At 37.4% G+C, this 15,350-nt stretch overlaps 1 pseudogene; it reads right to left on the bottom strand.

Moving 5' to 3' along the window:
* Positions 1-13,064: 13,064 nt before the first annotated feature.
* On the bottom strand, positions 13,065-13,661 carry LOC149161662 (RING-H2 finger protein ATL2 pseudogene; annotated as a pseudogene).
* Positions 13,662-15,350: the final 1,689 nt, after the last annotated feature.

The following is a 15,350-nucleotide window of genomic DNA, read 5'->3' as shown; positions in this document are numbered from 1 at the left end:
TCACCCAAAACTCTTTGGCTACGTCTCCTTGAGCTCTAGTCAACTCAACTAGGCTCTCTGGGATTATGGCATAAGTTCTTTTACAAGCTCCACTCTCAACTCCAATGGTTTACATAGAACACAATGGGCTTAGAACACCGTCTTATCCCTGGCTTTGAAGCTCTTAGGCTTTCTGGCTCTGGCTCTTGGCTCTGGCTCTAGCTCTGGCTCTTGGCTCTGTCTCGTGGCTCTGGCTCTAGCTCTGGCTCTGGCTCTGGCTCTTCAGCTCTAGCTTCTCTGAGCTCTCTCTCAGCCTCTGCGTGCCTCTATAATTTTCTTGACCTCCAAGCGACTCTTCAGCAACCTTCCAACAACCAACTTTCAGCTCTCTGGTTTTTTGCTCGACCTCCAAGCGACTCCAAAAACTCCCTCAGCTGCCTACTTTTCCAACTTACCTCATCAATTGAGCTCTGTGGCTTCTTTGAGGCATTATTCCGGCTCTGCGGCTTCCTGTCTGTTTCTCTGTGCGTAATCATTCCTCTGTGGCTTCTTCTGCTCCTTGTCTCTTCAACTGGCCATCTGGCTTTGTGGATTTGTGGCTCTCTACACGTTATAAACGCATCATTGTCTATAAAATGCCCGCTTGCAATGTGGTATAATGATCAGGGCCAGTTACAAAGGAATCGGGGCCTTCCTTCAGGCAAAACACGAAAATGGAACAAAATTACAATACACAGAGATTTACCAAAAATACACTATCGGGCGCGAAATCTAGACTTCAAACATTATGAAATCACCCCTATAAACCCTATTGGGTCTGCCTTTCATCGACATATTGCAATCGCATAGGCGGGAGGTTTAAAAACCTCAATACACGGGAATACACAGAAATCCTGAATTCCCAGATTTCAAAATTTATGAAATCGGGTCTATAAACCCATCGGGTCCGGCCCTTATCAGCATATCACTATCACATTCACGTTGGCCCTGGCATAGGGGATCGCTGATCGCCAGTCGCCGCTTAAATCTAAACCGTTGATCCCTTTTCCTGATCCGACGGCTGAGATCGCACGTCGCTATCAACATATCATATTTGCTGTGGCCTAGGGGTTCTTCCCTTATACCATGGAATATACCAACGCCGATCCGTTGATCCGATAATCGACAGTCGAATAATCACATGTCGTGCTGCCTGGGGTTTCGATATCGCATATAGCCTGCCTCCGATTGTGATATGTCAGAGATCGCTGATCGGGGGTCCCTTCCGCCTGGCCTTAAGTCCAACTTTTGAACCTTTTGCGATGCAATTTTCCTTTATAAGGCCTTTAGCCCATTTTTGGAAGAATTTGCCTTCTTTTCAAAGGAACAAAGGCAAACTTCTTTTTACGATAATTTCATCATCCGAAGTCCATTTTAGCCCATTCAAGTTGCAGTAGATTCAGAATGAAAAGATATATGCAGAGAGACTATTTCCAGGAGCATCCTCAGACTTTCATTTTCCTCTGTGAGGAACACTTTAGACTTAGAAGTCTATCCAAGATCCATTTTGGATCACAAGGGATGCTCGAAAGTCATTTAATTTTTTCTCAAGGGCTTCGAATTTCTCCACAGCCATAACTTGAAACCTAGTAACATGCATACACTAGCCTCGGTCAAATTTTGAGCTTAATTAAGAGTGGTATGGTTGGAAAGAGGGAATGATTAGGAGTCTAGTGATGTGGGTGACTTGAAGTTGTGTTGGGAAAATTTGGGACTGCATGAAAATTGGGGGCTTACAGGTGAATGGTACCACTACGATCAACTCATCGCCCTGAATCTTATGGGCTAGATCTATTGAAACCATAATGTGATGGCCCAATATTTATTTTTCTTTTTCTACTTTGAAAGGATTTTTACTCCCCGTTGATCAATACTACAGTGGCCGAAATCCAAAATGCTTGATATTTCCAAATATCCTGTGAAAATTAGAGTTAAATTGTAGTAGTGGTATATGAAACAATATTGTGAGACACAAAAATATCTCATGAATTGAGACAAGCTACAAAGATATTTTATTATTTAGAAACATAATACAATGTTCAGTTGCCTCTTCGATGGGGCAACCTCCAACATAGAAGAGCTCAATTACAATAAAAATCGATGCTTCTTCCCTTGCTATCTAAGACTATTTATAGCTTTATGACATCCAAAACCCTAACTAGTAGTGGTCCCTTGCATAACATGGGTTAACCACTTTATTTATTAACTATGGCTCATTTATAACTAATTTTGGTCCCTTTTCTATAATGCAAATCAATCACTTACACTTATTATTAATGTAGATAACTGCTTACAAGCTTTATTAACTCAACTAACTAACTATGACTCTGACGAGGCCCCTTGGGCTTATTCCATAAATAAAGGAGTTAGGGGTGAACCCTAACATAAACATTAATCTTGAAAATCACCAATAACTTGTAAAGAAAACCCTAATTAAGGAGTAAGCCCTAATTATTAGGAATCTGGATTCAAGCTCTTTGACATACCATAAAAATAACTATAAACCATAATCAATATCCAAGATAAGGAACCAATAATATTAGAAATCTACATTCAATGCTATTTACACTACTTTTGTATAAAATATGCTTAAATTAATCTAAGTGTAATGTGTTAATTGTGCAAGACAAGCATCACATACAATGTTTTTATTAAGATCCAGAAGTACTCTATTCAAACCTTCACACAAACTCCAACTGTCATCAACAACTGAATTCTAAAATTGACTACCTCATGAGAAAAGGCACAAAGAACATTCTACAACCTTAAAAGCATAACTCTATTTTATTCATCTAAAGCAATTACAGGTTAATGATTCAATGTCAGTGTTTTTTTCATGAAGAAATCTTAAACTTGGCTTTTTGTAAAACTAGTGTTCTTCAAAATTCTAGAGAAAACTCACCATTTTATGAAAAGTGGTATATCCAGATATAAAAATTAAATCCAATCAAAATCCCAAAAAGAAATATGACTTTCGGAGAATTTACTCAATGACATTCATAAAGTAGCGCAAAACGTAGCCATGATACAATTTCACTAATGCAAAAGCATGCACTCTATTTCCATAAATTAGCACTTAAAATAAAGATAGAGTGGCACCCAACAATCACAAAGGCTTAATAAATTACATTTCCAATTCGCACTTTGAATTTCAATCTTGAGAAAATAACACAACTACAAAGGATCAATATTCTGCAATTATGAGGAGATGGTAAGCATTGTGTTAAAGTTTTTAATAAGAGTTGAAGGTCATTGATTTGAAAATTGTATTCCCTTCAAGTGCATTCCCCTACAATGATCCACACATATACCCCTATGAGAAACGAAGTTGCACATCAAGTTTTATATCAAAATTGTAAGGTAAAATTGACTTGGGGTTTGAGTCAAGGTTAACCTGGTTAAATAGTAGTGGTTTTTGGGCACATGGTATAGTGTACCCATGGTATTATGGTCCATGGTATTGCATGTAATGGAGCCTATAAAAGGCTGCCAATACTTCATTGTAATGTAGGCCTGGAGGTGAGCAGTGATGGCTCACTTGGTCGGATTGGCCAGGGTTTTGGCTAATGCTAATGAGATCTTATTAGGTTGGGTTTTTCCCCAGATTTGGGGTTTTCCAGGATAAACTCATGTGTTTATATGTTTATGGTTGTTGCTGGTTATTTTTATATTTGTTCCTCTCATTAATTCTCCATAATTAATTTGTGTTCTCGGGTAAATTACTTAACAAGTGGTATCAGAGCCATGCCCCGAAGTTAGCCAAGTGGATGAATTCTCGGAATGCCGAACGAAGGTGGTGGGCCCCGGTAATATCACGATGGGATCCATGGATGAGCTCGGTTAGACAGGCGGTGTGCTCCAGATTCTTCATGGACGTGTCCTGGTCCCAACACGGTGAAGAGGAGTTGACCTGGGAAGAGCAAGCTCTCGAGGCAGGTGGTGCTTCCATGTAAGGCGTGTGCTTCCAACGCATTGGAGCGGAGAATCCTGGTTGGTAGAGAGTGGACGGATGGATAATCGTTTGAGGGGAGGCTCGATGGTCCGGGTACACATGCCTTACCAGGTCTTACAGTGGTATGCCCATTTACATGTAAAAAAAAATTGACTCCATAATATTTTGTTTTCCCTTGTTGTTGTCTTTATACATATGACATTGATGTCCATATAAAAAGAACCCATCTACCGGATCACATGGGTCACCAGCCGCTGTAACCGCCAGTTATCTAGGTGTTCTTTTTAGATACATGATTCATCAATTAATTAATCCATATGCACATATCCTCCTCATCCACTTTTATGTGTAGCTCATTTACACGTATCTCCTTGGTCCTGTGTGCATTGAATCCAACTCTAGTGCTACCACCTGTATTCCACAGCTCAAAGTTGATTTCCATGACATTTTCCAAACTCCATAACTATTCTTTTGCTAGTGAAACCACACTCCTCTATCTTTCAAAATTTAATTTCATCTCCAGAGCCATCGAACCAGAGGTGAGCGTGTGTGGGGTCTGCCCTGCCTGAGGAGGGCAACACCTGCGGTGTGATCTGCGTGGAAAAAAAACATCAATGCAGAGGTGACACGGTTTGCAAGGAGGAGACTAGAGCGCGTTTTGCTGCGTGTTAGACCGTGAGTTGCTGCGTGCTGAGGAGGAGGAGTGTGTAAGCCATGCATGCCCTAAACATATTTTTATTGAGTTCTGCAGAGGAACTTTTAAGAAGGTGGTCTCTGGATTGAAGTTAAATTTTGAATGATAGAGGAGTGTGGTTTCACTAGCAAAAGAATAGTTATGGAGTTTGGAAAATGTCATGGAAATCAACTTTGAGCTGTGGAATACAGGTGGTAGCACTAGAGTTGGATTCAGTGCACACAGGAACAAGGAGATACGGTGTAAATGAGCTACACATAAAAGTGGATGAGGAGGATATGTGCATATGGATTAATTAATTGATGAATCATGTATCTAAAAAGAACACCTAGATAACTGGCGGTTACAGCGGCTGGTGACCCATGTGATCCGGTAGATGGGTTCTTTTTATATGGACATCAATGTCATATGTACAAAGACAACAACAAGGGAAAACAAAATATTATGGAGTCAATTTTTTTTTACATGTAAATGGGCATACTACTGTAAGACCTGGTAAGGCATGTGTACCCCTCGATCACTGCTAAAGTTTGGGTTAGACCTAGGTGATAGGGGGGATGTCGGGTTAACAATACCCTGGGTAAAAACTTTGAGGGGGGTAAGAGCTAGAATGAGCGGGATTGTCTCACTTAGCAAGTTTTTGGCTAGATTTAGTCAAGGAACCCCAAGTCAAGTTTAAGGGGGGAATTGTAAGGTAAAATTGACTCGGGTTTGAGTCAAGGTTAACCTGGTTAAATAGTAGTGGTTTTTGGGCACATGGTATAGTGTACCCATGGTATTATGGTCCATGGTATTGCATGTAATGGAGCCTATAAAAGGCTGCCAATACTTCATTGTAATGTAGGCCTGGAGGTGAGTAGTGATGGCTCACTTGGTCGGATTGGCCAGGGTTTTGGCTAATGCTAATGAGATCTTATTAGGTTGGGGTTTTCCCCAGATTTGGGGTTTTCCGGGATAAACTCATGTGTTTATATGTTTATGGTTGTTGCTGGTTATTTTTATATTTGTTCCTCTCATTAATTCTCCATAATTAATTTGTGTTCTCGGGTAAATTACTTAACAAAAATATCATTGATACTTGAACTTCCATAAATAAGCTAGTTTTCAATACCAATGACATATAACTTGATTCATGCCTCAATATTTAACGTAAAAGCATGATTTAATTTCCATATCTACACAAATTTCAACCAGGTCTGAAATTATCACATATTGTTGAAACAAACCCTTCAGACCTGGGAATGAAAAGATAAAATACACAAACAATAACCTTCAATATATTTCTCTGTGTAAGTTCACTTTTGGTATGGTATTTTTTCCCATGCGTAATCCAAGCTTGATATTTTCAAGATAAAAGTGAATCTAGAAGTTCTGAAATGCGATGATGTACTTTTTATAATTTCCCAACAAAATAATCTAGACCAAAACTATGGGTAATAACTTTTAGGAAAATAAATCCATGAAACGGAGTGCCATAGTGCGCTTTAAAAAAAATGGAATTCACAATGATTTTGACCTTGATAATTAAATTATGTGAACTTATATTCTACTTCTCCATATCCATATACAATCATACATAAATGTAAATAAAGGATTCAATTATAAAAGCAGAGCACACGGTTACTATTCCTAATAACATATCACAATCCTCTGGATCTCAAGGTAATTACACATATTAACATGCCAAAAGTTGAGATAGCATACACATAAATCAGATTGAAAACCTCTATTACTGAATAAGCACAAAGGAGGGCAATGAAGGAGGACAACAAGTTGAGTTGTGGGGCCCTCCCAACCATCTTATTGCTTCTTGAAAGGATTCAATTATAGAGTTACCAACTGCACAAGGATTGAAAAGTAAAACTTGGAAATAACTTTCACAATAAATCACTTCCCAGTATTTAAATTTTGTGGAGAGAACCAGAGTCCAATGGCCTATGAAGAGTGATCTCAGGATCGATTATGATAGAACAAATTTACATCAGAATTGCCTAGCTTGGCATAGAGCCATAACTTTGTTTATATAATTATTTTTAATACAAACTGAATACAAAATAGGATGGATGAAGATCCCAACATATTTCCATTGATGGAAGTCTATTACAACCATTAACTAACTGAGGAGATTAGATTTGCTGCATGATTTTGCATTTTTTTGTAAATCTAGTACTACTTTTGAAATCTAGAAAATTGTTATGTTTAACAAATTGCCTGTGAAGAAGCCTGCGTATCTCTCAGACCATGCAAAATTTTTGAGAATTGTTTGAAGGGATCATAATTTACCATATTTTCAACAAAAATTGTGTTTCAAAATTTTGAGATTCTTCTTCATTTGCACGTAAATCGAGGAGAAATTTGGAAGTTTGAAAAGTGATGCAAATTTGGGGCTGTAGCATTAATTAATTTATAAAATTTGATTCGTATGACCTGGGTCCATTTTCACTGATGTTGAGGTGTTAAAACATCATTTTGGATAAAATCCATCTTTGGTTTTCCTTGAAAGTGTGCCAATCTATCAAATCCCCAAATTGGTGTAGGAACCCAAGACTAGTGCAGGAAGAAATCAGCAGATAATAAGCACACCTTTGACTGTCAAATCACTCCAAAATAGTATCTAAAAGTTGCTTGCACTTCTAGCTAACATTTTCCTTCATGACAAGGTTGAATGATGAAGCAATCCACATACTTGGTGCAAGATCCCTATAGAGTGCAAGAATTGAACACACCTTTGATTAGTGGTTTTTTTTTCAATGATCATAATCCTTATAAAACATATACAAATTAGGAAATTTGACTAGAAATAATAAGGACATGTTAACTTCTCAAGTATTATGCACTTTAGCATGATTATGCCAAAAAGGAGGTGATAATGCTAAATAATGGTTCAAAAATTGGTAAAACAAGGGAGTGGAACAATATATCATGGGCAATGAAATGTATTAAATATAACAATTTTGGGGCCTGATATCTTTACTTCATGGATTTCACGTCACTTAGACATCACAATTCTCATACATTCATCCATTCATATTCCATATCAAAACAAACATCACACATATCTCTAACTCATTCACCTTGCCATTTACATTTCCCCAAAGACAAACAACTTCATTAATAATATACAGACAAAGAAATTACAATACACAGATGCACATAAACATATTACTCACTGATAATCTCAAATATACATTAATCTTGTCCAAATATACAATGTGGGCATGTGCAACACAGGGATCTCAACCTATGCCTCTTCTCCTAGCACTGGAGTTTCTCCTCTCTTCTCCTCTATCTATTCTACCTCTGCTACATGCTACTCTTCTTCTCAAACACTCACTTCTTTATAAACAAATCTAACATGGGAAACCAAGAGTCACAAGATGAATCATTTCCCCTTCTCACAAAATAAGGGAAACTAAAACCACATTTACATTTTAAATAATTCCTCTAAATAACAAAAGTCATTTCCAAATGTAAATATTTACAAAACATTTAAAATTTCTACCAATATCATCATGTGACTATCCCATCACATTGACAAGCTCCGTTCTCGTTTTCATCGAACTTTGTGCCCCATCTATGCACCTGCATTAGACTCCCAATGTACAAAAAATATATGAACTCGTGGTCATATGCATATGTTCGTCTCGTAACAACTTCAACTCGTGAGCTGCAACAAACCTTTGCAATAACATGTGTCCACCTTGCTTCACGATACCTCACCAAAATTTCTCCTGAGTTTAGGCTTTTGGCATATTCCTAGTCCTCTTCTGTGGAACCCTTGGAGCACTGTTTTCTCTAGGATGCTGCAAATCTCCTCACCTTCGTCTACTCTCACGTGTAGAGTGAAACTTAAAAATCTTACCAGATCTTTACTCAACTTGTACCTTATTCTACTGCTTTTGTTGTGAACTATGAACTTTACTTTCTTCCGAATTGTTCAAGCATGCCAATACATTGCTTAAAAATTTCCTCATAATCATAGGTTGTCTCTTCATACAAACAACTATACATTAGTCATTTCCTTTTGTCAATTTCATCTTCTCATTCAGTCCTTAGCTAAAATTTGGTGTTTTCAGGTTGCTCATCAAATCTTCATCTGCTTCATCCATTATAACAACATCCTCATTATCATCGACACACGTGTTCATGACCCTTAGGTATTTCTTCCATGGATAAAACTCAACTCCCTTGAGTTTTTTTCCTCCAAGTGAGCATTTATCTATGTCTCAAATTCACCTGCAACAATTCCATTTTACTTTCTTTCAGAGACTTCATCTATAATCCTAGTCTTACTCATCATGTTGTAGACGTCCTCTCATCATCTCTCTCTGTAATTTGACTTCAACTACCTCTCTATCAATTTTATCCTCACTTGATCTACTATGACTTCTCTCTCAACCTTTATTATGACTCTCAATAGTCACAAATATCCTTCTTACGTGAGCTTCTCCTTGCTCACTATGAACTGCACACAAGCCACTGTAATAAGATGACTCCATAAACCTGTTTGTAAATACCATACTAAGCTCTTTCGTGCCTAGTCTTCTCCTGGTATTTTTGCTGACCCCTTCCTCCACAATCTTCATATGAACACTCTCTACTCTTTTGGATTCTACATGCAATTACTCACCTTCTTCCTCCTAAGTATTTGTTGTTCTTCCTCACTTTCTACCCCAGGTTTCCTTGCCATCATCCTCAACTCATTGTTCAATATTCTCTTGAAAACACAACAACTGTTGTAGAATTCTTCTTACTGCTGTCATCCCTTTGTTGTTGCAGACCTTCCTTTTGAGTACCATTCTTCCTGCTCATAACTCTGGTCATCTTGACTTTCTTCTAGCAATTATTTCACATGAGTTAGTTATGCTCTCAGACATCTCATTGTCAATCCTTCATAACTCATTCCTTTGAGTCTAACTTCTTTAGCACTTTTCTCCTTTTGCTTGTGACTTTCCTCTGAACCCTTGCTGACAATCATCATCATATCTTCCTCTTGTGATCTCTCCTTGCCTACTAGTGAGCCTCAACAAGCCCTTCCATAAAAAGCCTGCTACTTGTCACTATAAAAATCTTGCTACTTGTCACATATACCAAGTCATCCTCCTGGTATCTTCTCTTGTCCAAGATCTCTGCAGTAGAACCTCTTCTTCAGTAATCTTTCTCCTTTGCTTTCAATTTTTTTTCCTGTTGCATATTCAATCACTCCCTCTTCGTAGTTTTCAACAAATTTATTTTGTTGTTGGGTTTTGTCACCATTTCTTCATCTAAGATATTTTCCTGCTCCTTCTCTTTTGACATTGCTTACTTTCTATGACAACTGCTACCAACTTAGTCTTCTTAAGGATTCAACTTGTTCCCCTCTTGTTGTAAGGTTCTTCTTCTCTAACTCTTTGTGACAGGTTTTCTGCTTGCCTCAATACCAAGTTCTCTTCTTGATGTTTTCCCTTCTCCTTTCCTTTATGCCTTTGTTCATCTTCCTTGAAAATTCTCATCCAACAGTGCACTTTCTCAAACTATAAATTCAAATAAGATAACTGATACAATAATTCAAACCCTAGTACATGACTTCCTCTAGGGTTTTTCCCCAATTGTCTTCTACTGCAAGCTCTATCATTGTTGTATTGTAATTTTTCATTACTTCTTCCAATAAAGCCTCTTTTTATTTGTCTTCCAAAGTTATTTCCACTTTCCATATAAAAATGGTGAAAAGTCCATTTCCTCTTGAAAAAACATTATGTTCTTTTATGTCCAAGTCTACTCCTAATAACCTCCATAACCTCAAGATATATCAAGGTATCCTCTCAACCTTGTCAAGTTAAATTATGTTCAAGGAATTCGTTTGCTCACAATTTCATTAAATACTTTCAAAACAGCCTATCCAAAAGGCCTCCATACATAATCAACATCTAAACTTTAATTCCAATATTCTTAATGGACACTTCATGCATTTCAAATAAGCTTGAGTCCTACCTGGAGATCAGTTAGGCTCTCATATATTTGACTCTTCAAATATGCTTTATAGCAATCTAGGTTTTTTATTTTTGCACTACAATTTTATGACAGAGACCATAAAATTCCTTTTGGTTCACCTCACAAGTTCTTTCCTAAATTTGTTGCTATACTGGCTTTGATACCACTTGATGAGGATAGATGGGGTTATGCCAACTGGAAATAACCAAGGACACTCTAACTCATAGCTCACAACTCTATCTTTAAACACATTCTGGAACTTCAACAAATTAATTCAAACACATGCAGTCAAAATAGAGAATGTGAATTTCCTTTGCCAAATTCCATAAGAGATCTCTCTCAAGCCTTCCAATCCTTTTCCTAACCTCACTCAACTCACATGAGATACATTTACCAAATGGCACAACCAATAGGCCAAATAGGCTCTCAAGACCCTTTACTTAGCCCTGAAAATGTTGGTTGTAGGTGTTGCAAAATAATTTCACAGCACAGTCAAAATCCTGTTGCCGTTGTGAAATATTTTTGAATTCTGGGAAAGCTTAAATGACTCGGCTTGGTTCAACCGACTTTCCAACCACTTCTAGATGGTCTTAGCTTTCCTTCTAATGTCACCCATGACTTTACACACCTTTCTTTCTCCAGATTGCAAAGCTAACACGATTTTATCATCCAGGAACAAATCTAACAGGTTTTAGACAACATTCAAACATGGTACTTTGTTTCTTTGACAATGCTCTATTCGTTGGAAATACCACACAATCATGACTCCATAACACAAAGCAATGTTCTTTGTGTTATGGAGTCGTGACTGTGTGGTACTTACAACGAATAGAGCATTATCAAAGAAACAAAGTACCATGTTTGAATGTTGTCAAAAACCTGTTAGATTTGTTCCTGGCTGAGAGAGGAGAAGCTCCAGTGTGAGAGGAGAAGCCTTGCCTCTTCTCCTATCACTGGAGCTTCTTCTCTCTTCCTCTCTATCTCTTCTGCTCTGCTGCATACTAGTCTTCTTTTCAAACACCCATTTCTTTATAAAGAAAGCTAACATGTGCAACCAAGAGTCACAAGATGAATCGTTCCCCCTTCTCACAAAATAAGGGAAACTAAAACTACATTTACATTTTAAATAATTCATCTAAATAACAAAACTCATTTCCAAATGTAAATATTTAAAAAAAAATTAAAATTTTCCTTAACATCATCATGTGACCATCCCATCACATTGGCAAGCTCTAATGTAGTCTTCATCAAACTTTGTATCCCATCTATACACCTTTCCCCTTCTCACAAAATAAGGGAAACTAAAACTACATTTACATTTTAAATAATTCATCTAAATAACAAAACTCATTTCCAAATGTAAATATTTACAAAAAAATTAAAATTTCCCCTAACATCATAGTGTGACCATCCTATCACGTTGACAAGCTCCAGTGTAGTCTTCATCAAACTTTGTACCCTATCTATACACCTACACCAAGTGGCTATGACAAGAATACGCTGACATATTTAATTTTGGACCATTTGATCAAAATTTTTAATTAAGAAACTCCAATAAAGGTACCTATAACTAAAATAAATAGATCAACTAATTATATCAATCAAAATAATTATATTATTATTATTGTCCAATTTTAAGTGGGACAAGTGGGGCAGGGATTTTGCTATAAATACTCTATCTCATACTCTACCCCTCTCGTTTTAAACCTGTGACTTTTTGGGAGGAAACACGTACTCTTAACCATTAGGCCCTATATATTATTTCAAATATTTCTGCCCATAATTAACTCTACCTCATAACTGTAATACCACAATTGATGCAACCCTCTCCCTGCAAAACCTGCCCATTCTAATACTCACTGATTCACCAACCTGCCCATTCTAATACTCACTGATTCACCAAGATTTGACCAGATTTGACAACAAATGTGTGGAAAACTTGACATGGACATTAAACTCTAGAAACACAATACTGAAACACAGTGAATTAAAAATCACACCATCCATAAAGACTCATACGAATTTGATACCAAGAGCAGGTCACAATCAAGATTCAATCACATAACAACAGTTATCCAGTGATTGCATTATAACACTACACTTCAAAAAATCAAATTACAGACTTAATCATTCCATTTTCAGATCGACTACAGAACAATTACTCAATACTTTCATTATAAGATCCAGCTTAAAAGGACCAAGTTACAAAGTTGCTCAGTCATTACATTTTATGATTTCGATCCAAGCAATCTATTTCTTTTCACATGTCCAGAAGTACATCTGTGTAATTCGGCTCGATTTCCTCACACGATTATTTCTTTGTTCATTAACCTCCAGCCTGTCTGCTACCGCTTCACTTCCATCCACCAATTCTGTCATCTTATTCTTCTCAGCACGTCGCAGAGCTTGCTGTTTACCCTTTCTCCGAATTCAAATTATCTCGCGGTTCCCTGACATAACTGATACTCGGAGTTCTAGCTCCATTCTCGCGGATTGGGGAATTGGCTGATCGGGCTGGGCGCTGGTTCTGCAAAGGGGACAAGTGGAATGAGAAAAAAACCACATGTCAATACACTCGACATGAAAACTATGCCCGCAATTGGGTAGAAGCCGGGCTTTCTCATTTTCATCGAATTCGCACAGACACACAGCGCAATCCAGACCATCTGTGAAATCCTGCGATTTGTAAAGAAACAAGGGCAGAGTCTGTAATATCGCAGGATCCAACCCCACATTTTGCAGCCTCGCCAGTTCTCGACCTGTGAAATGAACCCGACGACGCCTAGAAGCTGATCTCCAACGACTCCGTCTGGAAAACCTAGCAAACTGTCTCCGAATCCATGTGGCATAAACATGAAGAAAAAGGACGAGAAAGACCAGAAGAAGAAGAATTACCGAGGCCGATATCATGAGTCTAACATCGACGACATATCTTGGCTCGCCTCCGGTTTCACCATAACCTCGAGGCGGGTGATCAAAATCGGGTGCCGAGCTGGGCTCGCCAGATGGCATATCTGGCTTCGCCATCGCCCTGAGACTGGTCATTAAAACCACTAAACGACCTCATGAAACCATGGAAATTCTCTTTCAGATGGGGCTCTTTTTTTTTGGCAATGCAATGGGCAGCGCCCCCGATTCCTGTGAAAGGCTTTGAGTTCCAAGGAACAAGCCCAAATGTTCATAACATCGAATATAATGCCACACGCAATCCGATATTTCGCTTATTCAATACCACTGTTTTTTCATGCTTCGCTTTACCAGGGATAACAGAAATTCACTGAACTGAAATGACAAATCAAGATTGCTCCTTGTCTCAGGACACAGCAACAGTCATTCACAATGAAATCAAACAAACCGAACTTTGATTCAATCGTCGAAATTAGGAATATAAGCAGAATAATTTTGTTTTCAAAAAATTTCAATCCCACTCTCCAATTTCGTTCAGCTTCAATCCCTGATTCTTGGTCTGAAATCCATGATCCCTGGTTCTCAAGTTCAGCTATTCTATTGACTTCAAACCACTTCTGTTATGAAACTGAGAGCTCTTTGGTAAAGCTTATTTGTCAGAAATTTTAAAGTAAAATATTAATAATATAGGCCCACAAGGTTGAATCTCTCAACGGCCTTTCAGGAAATCATAAGTGATCTGAAACTCACGGCTGAACCGTTGGAAGTTGTGATAGTGAAAGGCTCTAACCAAAAGATCTAGATTTTTGTGTAAGTGGCCCTAAAATATTTGACATGACTATAGGTAATAACCAATTGCGACAGCGTTGTGCCAGTACCATGCAAAAATAATACTTTAGCATTAAACTAATTTTACAGGGTGATGGAAATCATTATTGTGATTGGGGTTGAAAATTGTTTGATTAAGATGTGACCATCCATCCAACGTGTACCTTCAACACCTTTGAATATAGGATGTGTTACATTCACGAGGTGAATGGTCTAATAAAGTAAATAACTTGACCCCATAAGCACATCACTTCCAATTTCAATTTCCTTGCAAGCACTTTGTTAGAAGACACACCAACCTGCTTTCTCTTTCACTAAATAAGCAACTTTATCCATTCATTTCCCATTCACTTTGCTGCATTCCCTTCTCTTTATATATTATGTAAATAAGATGTAACATGACAACTTGTTTTAAAAACGAGATGGTAAGTTGATAACAACTTACTTATATAAACATAGAATTAGGCAGCTTTATCCCATTCTTTTTCTATTCACCTTGCTGCATTCCCTTTATTCCCTTCTCTTTATATATTATGTAAATAAGATTGTAACATGATAACTTGTTTTAAAAACGTGATGGTAAGTTGATAACAACTTACATCTATAAACACATAACTAGGCAGCTTTATCCCATTCATTTCCTATTCACCTTGCTACAATATCTTTTCTTTATACATACTATATTATGTAATTGAGATGGTGACATGATAACTACTTATAAACATAGAACTAGGCAGCTTTATCCCATTCCTTTCCTATTCACCTTGCTACAATCTCTTTTCTTTATACATACTATATTATGTAATTGAGATGGTGACATGATAACTTCTTTTAAAAGAGGGTAGGACGATAACAACTTATTTCTCTAAATATCGAATTAAGTTATTACTTTCATATTAGAATTTTTTTATTATTATTTCATTTTAAAATTTTGGAAATTTAATTTATAATTAATTGAAATATTTTTAATGTGTTGAGATG

This window comes from Pinus tabuliformis, chromosome 5_2, assembly GCF_031772625.1.
Source record: "Pinus tabuliformis cultivar Carrire ecotype Pingquan chromosome 5_2, CPIR1, whole genome shotgun sequence".
NCBI lineage: Eukaryota > Viridiplantae > Streptophyta > Pinopsida > Pinales > Pinaceae > Pinus > Pinus tabuliformis.
Note: the sequence above shows the minus strand (reverse complement) of the source record. Positions and strands in the feature narration are given on the sequence as shown.